Source organism: Spinacia oleracea, chromosome 2 (genome assembly GCF_020520425.1).
Source record: "Spinacia oleracea cultivar Varoflay chromosome 2, BTI_SOV_V1, whole genome shotgun sequence".
In the NCBI taxonomy this organism is placed as follows: Eukaryota; Viridiplantae; Streptophyta; class Magnoliopsida; order Caryophyllales; family Amaranthaceae; genus Spinacia; species Spinacia oleracea.
In genome coordinates, this window is record NC_079488.1 from 74003751 (window position 1) to 74014099 (window position 10349).

Here is a 10349-nt window from a genome sequence, read left to right on the forward strand (position 1 = left end):
TTTGGAGATGAAAAACGAGCTTCACGAAATGCGTATCGAGGTCCTGAAGTGTACAGGGAACGAGAAAACCTTCTTGGCCCTGTATGGTGTCTAGTATTTTAGACTACATTGTCTCTGCAATTATGTGGTAGAGCTTGTACATTATCCTCTCGAAGTAGAGAATATTGCAATTTCATACTTGAGATAATTTGTTACCATTTGTTTTCTTATTATTCGAATAATAATTTGCCTAGCTGAAGCTTTATTTTTCTTTCCTTATTAACGTTGGTAAGTTCACAGTTTGTGGAAAAAATGGATATCCAACATCAAAGTTTTCTTAAATTTTTATTTCCCGACTAATGTGGGCATCCTACATCAAAGTTTAGGGTCTTATCTAATGGGAAGAAAAAGGGGTAGAGCTCATATCTTATGTAACAACTACTATACAATACACTGTACCCCTGACTATTACTGCAGAAGCCTCTGAAATTCTGATTAGCTTCATCCAAGCATTGAGCACAAGAGAGAGTAGATAAGTCTCTTTCCGTATTCCGTTTCTAGGTTTATTCATTTCTCGTTATTAAAAATGTCATTATTCCGTATTCCTTATTCCGTTTCGAGGTTTATTCATTCCTCGTTAGTAAAAATTTCATTATTCCGTATTCCGTATTCCGTTTCGAGGTTTATTCATTCCTCGTTAATAAAAATGTCATTATTCCGTATTCTGTATTTCGTTTCGAGGTTTATTCATTCCTCTTTAATAAAAATGTCATTATTCCGTATTCTGTATTCTATATTCGGTATTCTGTATTCTGTATTTTGTATCCCGTATTCTATATCTTGTACTCCGCATTCGGTATTTCGCGTACTATGTTTCGTATTCTATATCCCGTATACTGTATTCCATATTATGTACTCCATATTCCGTTGTCATTCCGCATTCGGTGTTCTGTCATCGTCCCGTATCCTGTCATCATTCCATTTCCTGTATTCTGTTCTCGAAAAAATCAAGTTACTTAGTTGTTTTCGAAAAACTCGGCTCCACTAGTTGAATGTCTTCAATGACTCTGTGAGAAGTCAGTTCAAGTCAATAGATTCCCGATGACTCGTGAGGGAACTATTGGAATTCCCAGTGGTGACCCTTCAATCAAATGTTATCACTCGGAGGCTCGTGAGACCCTCGTTCGGACTTGGTTTTAACCAGGCTAGACGCACTCCGTCTACCAATACTTTGATTGTCATCTTGCTCAGACTCGATCAAAGTGGGGGCTAACTATAGACGCCTACATTTGTCCCTATAACCGACATGTTATGTTCGATGATGAAACCAAACACCGCTTGACTAAGATTTCCTAAATATGCCACGAACGATCCATGACTGACTGATGATCCCGTAAATCGTATTTCCATTTTTAGAAACTACTATTTATAGTAACTGCTATGCCTGAACGCTGCCCAGAGTAGCCACCGTATAAGATAAAATATCCGAGTGTTTAAGTCGCATTACGATTTATCGTTGGATAAAGGGCAAGAGTTGCATCCCAACTCGTATTCCAAAGGATAGAAACCGTGAGTGAGATTCGGGTAAAAGCCGATAAGACTGGAAAAGCGAAATAAAACACCAGCGCTAAAAAATTCTAACGCTGGCAATATAAGCGCTACAATATTCCAGCGCACAAATCAAAAGCGTCGTAATATTCCGGCGCTGCCATTTTGTTTTACACAAAGATAGATTTAATCCAGCTGTCACAAGACACATCTGGCGCTGGGAATGTGAGCGCTAGAAATTACCAGCGCTCTTGATCCAAGCGCTGGAAATTTCTATCGCTGTACAGATCACAGTCGAAAAAATCACATTTCTCAGATTATAAATAGGGGCTCTAAATTCCGAAAAATAACACACATTCCTAATCCTAAACCGTAAGCTTGAGTATTGACCGAAGCTTTTCTCTGTCCCGTATTCGTGTGTCTACCGCATTTAACACACTATTAAGAAGACCTGCCCGCACGATCACCTGGTTAGTCTAAATACTGCTGAAGTGATGGTGAAGTCTTAACCCAATTCTTAAGCCTAAAACATACAAAAACTCTGGAAGAATCCCGTCCCGCAGTCAGTCATTCATTGGACAGTTCTAAAGCCAAACGGAAATCTAGAAAAGTCAAGTGGTAGATGTTCCTGAGAACCGTAGTATAGCATATGCTATACTGTAACTTGCATCTATATTTAACAGCTTTCGTCACCATATAAATCTGTTAACTTTAACCTGTTATATTGTTCACGCCTAAATCATACAATTCTTGGACAAATCGGTTCATTGCTAGGCACCTTGAATTAACCTAAATCAGTGTTTTGACATCTGTTTAGTAATATTTGTGCATTAAAATCAATCCGGAGTAGTAATGTAGCATAACGCATGTCCCATCGTGGTCACAAATGAACTAGTAAGGATCGCGCCACGTGGGCTAATGTCGGGCACTCCCCGTATTAGTAAACATCCCCCGAATTCTCAATATCTGCTTCGCTGGATGTACGTTGAGGGATCTCCACACAAGGGAACCTATCGCCGTTGCGAGTCAAATATGTTTGCACTTCAGGCATATTACGATAACCGGGGTTTTTCAATTTTCTTAAACTGAATGGCGACTCCTACAGACTAGTAAAAAGAGGCTAACGCTCACAGTTAGTTCCTATTTACTTAATATGCTTGCCACATCCAGAGGGGAAAAGTCGTGCGGGCCGAATACTCTTTCAGAGGCGCCCCGTCTTATTTTTTGACCCCCTCACAAAGAGTCGTATCAAGAGTCGAGTATTTTCTTTATGTTTGAATGTTTATACATGTGGATTTTGCATGTGCACTTATTTATTATAATTTGGAGTGAAGAATATTTAGCTATAGGCAATTTTTAGCTTGTAGTACTTAGCTTTTGTTGATTACGTACTTTCACTTATTTTGATCATGGTCTTTTCCTTAATGACCCTGTGATGATCCATCAATTGCACTTGTGTTATTGGTGTGTAATATTTTCTAAGCAGGACTTGTAGGGGTGACTCGCAAGTGAAGTTATCATTCAAGATGGGATGGTTGAGAGTGATTAACATTACTTGTATTGTTTTAAACTCTGTTTTAATAAAGACTAGACTACAACTTAGTTAATGGATTGTTTTGTTTAAGTATTGGATTTTGGTTTGGGCTTATATGGTTTCAACTTGTATTAAAGGCCATTAACTATTTTATTCATATTTTGAAAGTTATTTATTTCCGCTACGTAGTTCTGGTACTAGCCTTAACCGTTATCACAGTGGCGATGATGATGTTCTAGTAGTTCCTTTATTTAAGTAGGAAAATGGTTTTATATAAGCAATGAATTATTAGGGTGTCACACCGGGTCCGGTCATCTCGGGTCTCGGGTCATGATTAGGTCGAGTCGTGTCGGGTCACTTTGTCACTCGGACTCAGGTCGGGTTTAGTTGGGTTGGTTTTCGGTAGGTTCATGTTGGGTTTTTTCCCATTTTGGGTTCGGGTCGTGTCATGGTGGGGTTCAATTTCGGGTTCGCGTCTTATATAGTCGGGGTTGAATCGTGTTTGTAGCAGTTAATCACGGGCTCGAGTCAAGTTTGGATTAGATGATTTTTGGGTCGGTTAGAATTCAGGTCGGGTTCACTCTCGAACACGGGTTAAGAGCGAGTCCAATAATTATCTTTTGAATCGGGTTCAGATCAGTGTACCGTCGGGTCGGGCACTTCGAAAACGGGTTTGTTGCAGCTAGCTTTTCTTTATTTAAATAATAATGTTAAGTTGTTCAATAAGTTTCCATTTTTCGGATCCGGTAACAAAATTAATAATATAGACTTATGGTTGAAGCTACTATTTGAGCGGGCCAATCGCAGGTCGGGTTGTCAACATGCATACCCGGTAAAATCGTCTATCGGGTTGTCACAGGTCGGGTCAATATAAAGTTTCAACGAGTTACAATCAATTCGATTTGGCATCGGGTCAAGTGTTGAATCAGGTTCGGATCAGGGTTAGGTCGGGTTAATTTGGTTAACGATCATCTTCAGGTCGGGTGTCAGGTTCGGGTTTGGGTCATAGTCATAGAGTACCAGGTCAAAATCGGTTATCGGGTTTGGATCATAGAGTACCAGGTCAAAACCGGTTATCGGTTTTATCGGGTCGGGTATAGGTCGAGTTACGATTGTACTATTTTAACAATATTTTGGGTTTCGATCGGTTACGGTTATGGTCGGTTACGGATACGGTCGGTTCAGGTCGGTTTTCAGGATGAGTCAGCTTTTGCCAGCTATGTGGAGTAGCTTTTTTTTTCCTTAAGAATGACGTTTTGTTGAGCAGTTGTGCCCATTTTTCGGGCGTGACTTGAAATTCAAGCCGGAATGGGCCAGCTTTTCGGGCTAAATCTAGTCAGGACTAGAGTTTGAGGCTGGAGTTATTCCCCTCAGCTCTAATCGAGTGTCTATATGACTTTATTATATACGAAGTAATAAAATAAAATAAAATATTATACTAAGAGAAATGTCGGAGCCAGGGGTGGCGGGTAGGGGAGGCCCCCAACATCCCTCCCCCTCCACCCACCCAAGATTTGAAAAAAAAACGTTTATATACTATTTAAGGGTAGAAAAAAATCATAAAATGTTTTATGCTATAGTGGTAAAGAGTATTGTGATAGAGATTTGTGTGCTTTGGATCTGGAGTTTGATCTTATCAAGCACAAGTTTTTTTTTGTTATTCCAGTAGGAACACGCACAAGAGGGGGGGGGGGGGGGTGAATTGTAATTGGAACTTTGGTAAAGTTTCTTGCGAAACTTAAGAAACAATCAAGGAACTGAGAATAGAGAAGACAATAACAATAATTGTGAAAACTTCTTGACACTAATCAAGAAGAGAATTCCTTTTATTATAGTAATGCCTCGATTACAATAATCTCTCCAACACAAGTTCCTCTCAAACTTGTGTTCCTCACAGTAATCTACTCTGATTACAGCTCTTTCACTCCTCTCTCTCAGACTTAAACTCTAAGTCTCAACAAGATAACTCTATCCTTACTAATACAAAATACAATTCGTGTTTTGATAACTCTAGATATTAATGATGCTTTGGTGTATATATGGCACTTAGGAACTTAGGATTAACTAGGACACAAACTGTTTTTTTTTTTTGAAAAATCTTTGACAATGCGTTTTTAGGAAAGCAAGAATTCTTAGAAAGTTTGTGTATTTTTTTCAGAAAACTTCTTGGCCTTATATAGAGTTTTGTCCTTAGGGTTTGTTCCCTTCAAAAACTCAACTGCCAACAACTGACACTTTGATTTTCACGTCCCTAGACTTGAGGAACAAGGGGAGACCACTTCCCACACAACTTCCTCAACTGCTGGACGTGTTTAAGACTATGTCAAACACTGTTGTTTTCTAAAAAAATGTTTATTTATTTTGTCAAAATATTTAGGAGAAGTTTTAGGAAGATAAAAACTGTTTTTATTTAAGTAACAGAATGTGATGAAAATCTTATTTTTATTAAACATGAAAAGATATTTTATTTAAAGTATTTTCCTTAAAACTGTGTTGCTTGATATTTTGACAAAAACACACGAGTAATCCAAGTTCCTCTAGTTCCTTATATACTACTTAACATATTAATATATTACATATAATCTAAGCAAGATAAACTACCTAGACATATATGTCTTTCCTTTGGTGAGGCATTCAACTCTGAAGCTTCACTTGTTCCAGCTCAGGAACAATAATGAGTTCCTCTTATGTTTAAATAGGAACTCGTTGCCATGAGTCTGTAATAGTTCTTGTGAACATTCGGAACTCTTGATATGTAACTGTGTTGCTCCTCTTGTGACTTCAAACTGGAACAAATACAACTTCCAGCTCTGGAACTCCAGTGACTGTTCCAAGTGTACATCAGGAACTTCACCATCTGATTCAAGTTCCTATCCTAATAGAAACTTGGGCATTTACCTGTTCAAAGTCATTTAGCAACCATAATCAGGAAGTTTGCAATATGTGTGTGTCATCAACCAAAACTTAGGAACAACAATATTCCCCCTTTTTGGTGATGACAACACTTGCAAACTTTTTACAAAGAGAGTAAGCACAAACAAGAACTTATACAGACTATTGTGAAACAGAACACACAAAAAAATTGAAAAACAGAAGAGAACGAAAAAAAAGAAGAAAGAAAAAAATAAACTTACAGAGAGATTCAGAGAGATTGATGCAGGAACTGGGATTGAGTGTACCTTGGAAGTTTGCACCCTTGACTTCCCCCTGTTGACATCAACAAAAAGCATAGCACGAAATATAGCCATTCCAAACACAGTGCCCCACGATCAACGTTTGGCAAGTTAAGCTAGCCTCAAAGTATTAAACCAACTCATACAGTAAATTGAAAGTAAGCAGTAATGATCAAAACTAGAAAGCACAGATAGGTGTTGTTAGGTTATGATTCATATGACATTTACATAGATCATGCGGAAACAACCATTAACCCAGGAAACATATTATTTACACATAATCATATAGCATAATTAGATGCATACTCTTTGTTGCGTGCCTTCCCTAGCTGCGCCCGAACCGAACAAGAACAAGTCTTTTAGGACTCCAAGTGTCGTCCCTCCGTAGATAGTCCACAGCACGTCCGGATCCGCCTTAAGATTGACCAACTAGAACCGCCCTTAAGGTACTAGAAAATTCGGCACTTTTATGAGCAAGATGTGTTTTAATTTTCTCTCAAAAACTCACTTTTGAATACTTTGAAACTTGTGTATAAATTATGACCCCTAGGCCTTTATTTATAGAGTTATGGAAAAGGAATCGTAATCCTAGTAGGATGCGAATTAATTGGAATTAGAATCCTACATGAATTCTATTTAATTAATTTATCCAATTAGGAATAGACATTTAATCATACACTGACTCTTGCAGATTCAGGAATCATGCATGAGCACAAACTCACACACACACGGCAGCCACAAGGGCTGCCCATGCGTGCGAGCAGCAGCCCGCGCAGCACGGCCCACGCAGCCGTGGCCCTTGGCGCGCGCTGGGCCTGCCTTGCGATAGGCCTGGGCGCTGCCTTGGCTGGGCTTGTGGCGCGCACGCTTGCTGGGCGATGGCCCCGGCTTCGTGCTGGGCCTTCGTCCGGCAAGCCTCGTCCGATGCTAATTCGTACGATACGCTTCCGATTAAATTTCCATTTCCGGAATCTATTTCCGATACGAACAATATTTAACATTTCCGATTCCGGAATTAATTTCCGTTTCGAACAAATATTTAATATTTCCGTTTCCGGAATTATTTTCCGATTCCGGCAATATTTCCGATTCTGACAATATTTCCGTTTCCGGTAATATTTCCGATTCTGGTAATATTTCCATTTCCAATAATATTTTCCGATACGTACCATGTTTCCGTTTCCGGCAACATCTACGACTTGGATAATATTCATATTTCCGATACGATCCATATTTCCGTTTCCGGCAATATCATCGTTTCCGGAGTATTCATTTCTTGCCTGTGACGATCTCAGCTCCCACTGAAACCAAGATCCGTCGGTTCCGAATATTCATAGATGGAGTATTTAATGCCATTAAATACTTGATCCGTTTACGTACTATTTGTGTGACCCTACGGGTTCAGTCAAGAGTAAGCTGTGGATTAATATCATTAATTCCACTTGAACTGAAGCGGCCTCTAGCTAGGCATTCAGCTCACTTGATCTCACTGAATTATTAACTTGTTAATTAATACTGAACCGCATTTATTAGACTTAACATAGAATGCATACTTGGACCAAGGGCATTATTTCCTTCAGTCTCCCACTTGTCCTTAGGGACAAGTGTGCATTTCCTAATTCCTTTGTCGCTCGATGCTTGCTCTTGAACATAAGGTAAGAGTTGTCATCCTTATTATGTCCAGAGGTGTTCCTCGGTTTCAGAGTTCAACTGATCAAATAAACAGATAATCATAGCCTATGATTCATCCGAGCACGGCCATGCATTTCACAGTTTCTAGCTCTCCGAGTGGCCTTGTACAACTTTTAAGCATCTCATCCCGATTTATGGGAGGACAATCCCAATCTTGCGATCTTGAGATTAGACTTCGTTTGATAGGTGATTACCTGAGCGTTGCCTTTATAGCCTCCTTTTACGGTGCGACGGTTGGTCAACGTCAAAGCAACCAGTTCTCAAACAAGTAATCTCAAATCACTCAGGTATTGAGGATTTAGTGTCTAATAATTTAATGAAATTTACTTATGACAGACTTTCATCTCTTACAGTAAAGTTTCATAGGTCTTGTCCGATACTAGTCTTCCCAAAGTAAGTATCTATGCAAATGATTATGACATTGCCATGTCCACATAGTTCAAGAAACAGAACTACTAGTCATCTTGCACTCTAATCGTCTAACGTTTTCTATGCGTCCAATTTTATAGAAAACTCCGATTAGGGACCATTTTCAACCTTTGACATTCAAGTTCACTTGATAGACATTTCTTAGTCACAGGACTGGTCCTGACAGTCTATCTTGAATATATCGTCAAGTTGATGTTAGGTTATGATACATATGACATTACATAGATCATGCGGAAACAACCATTAACCCAGGAAACATATTATTTACACATAATCATTTAGCATAGTTTAGATGCATACTCTTTGTTGCGTGCCTTCCCTAGCTGCGCCCGAACCGAACAAGAACAAGTCTTTTAGGACTCCAAGTGTCGTCCCTCCGTAGAAAGTCCACAGCACGTCCGGATCCGCCTTAAGATTGACCAACTAGAATCGCCCTTAAGGTACTCAGAAAATTCGGCACTTTTGGGGCAAGATGGGTGTTTGAATTTTCTCTCAAAAACCTCACTTTTGAATACTTTGAAACTTATATATAAATTATGACCCCTAGGCCTTTATTTATAGAGTTATGGAAAAGGAATCGTAATCCTAGTAGGATGCGAATTAATTGGAATTAGAATTCTACATGAATTCTACTTAATCAATTTATCCAATAGGAATAGACATTAAATCATACACTGACTCTTGCAGATTCAGGAATCTCGCATGAGCTCAAACTCACACACACACGGCAGCCACAAGGGCTGCCCACGCATGCGAGCAGCAGCCCACGCAGCGCGGCCCACGCATGCGTGGCCTTGTGCGCGCTGGGCTGTGGCGTGCGTGCTTGCTGGGCGATGGCCTGGCTTCGTGCTGGGCCTTCGTCCGGCAGGCCTCGTCCGATGCTAATTCGTACGATACGCTTCCGATTAAATTTCCATTTCCGGAATCTATTTCCGATACGAACAATATTCAATATTTCCGATTCCGGAATTAATTTCCGTTTCGAACAAATATTTAATATTTCCGTTTCCGGAATTATTTTCCGATTCCGGTAATATTTCCGATTCTGACAATATTTCCGTTTCCGGCAATATTTCCGATTCTGGTAATATTTCCATTTCCAACAATATTTTCCGATACGTACCATGTTTCCGTTTCCGGCAACATCTACGACTTGGATAATATTCATATTTCCGATACGATCCATATTTCCGTTTCCGGCAATATCATCGTTTCCGGAGTATTCATTTCTTGCCTGTGACGATCTTAGCTCCCACTGAAACCAAGATCCGTCGGTTCCGAATATTCATAGATGGAGTATTTAATGCCATTAAACACTTGATCCGTTTACGTACTATTTGTGTGACCCTACGGGTTCAGTCAAGAGTAAGCTGTGGATTAATATCATTAATTCCACTTGAACTGAAGCGGCCTCTAGCTAGGCATTCAGCTCACTTGATCTCACTGAATTATTAACTTGTTAATTAATACTGAACCGCATTTATTAGACTTAACATAGAATGCATACTTGGACCAAGGGCATTATTTCCTTCAGTCTCCCACTTGTCCTTAGGGACAAGTGTGCATTTCCTAATTCCTTTGTCGCTCGATGCTTGCTCTTGAACATAAGGTAAGAGTTGTCATCCTTATTATGTCCAGAGGTGTTCCTCGGTTTCAGAGTTCAACTGATCAAATAAACAGATAATCATAGCCTATGATTCATCCGAGCACGGCCATGCATTTCACAGTTTCTAGCTCTCCGAGTGGCCTTGTACAACTTTTAAGCATCTCATCCCGATTTATGGGAGGACAATCCCAATCTTGCGATCTTGAGATTAGACTTCGTTTGATAGGTGATTACCTGAGCGTTGCCTTTATAGCCTCCTTTTACGGTGCGACGGTTGGTCAACGTCAAAGCAACCAGTTCTCAAACAAGTAATCTCAAATCACTCAGGTATTGAGGATTTAGTGTCTAATAATTTAATGAAATTTACTTATGACAGACTTTCATCTCT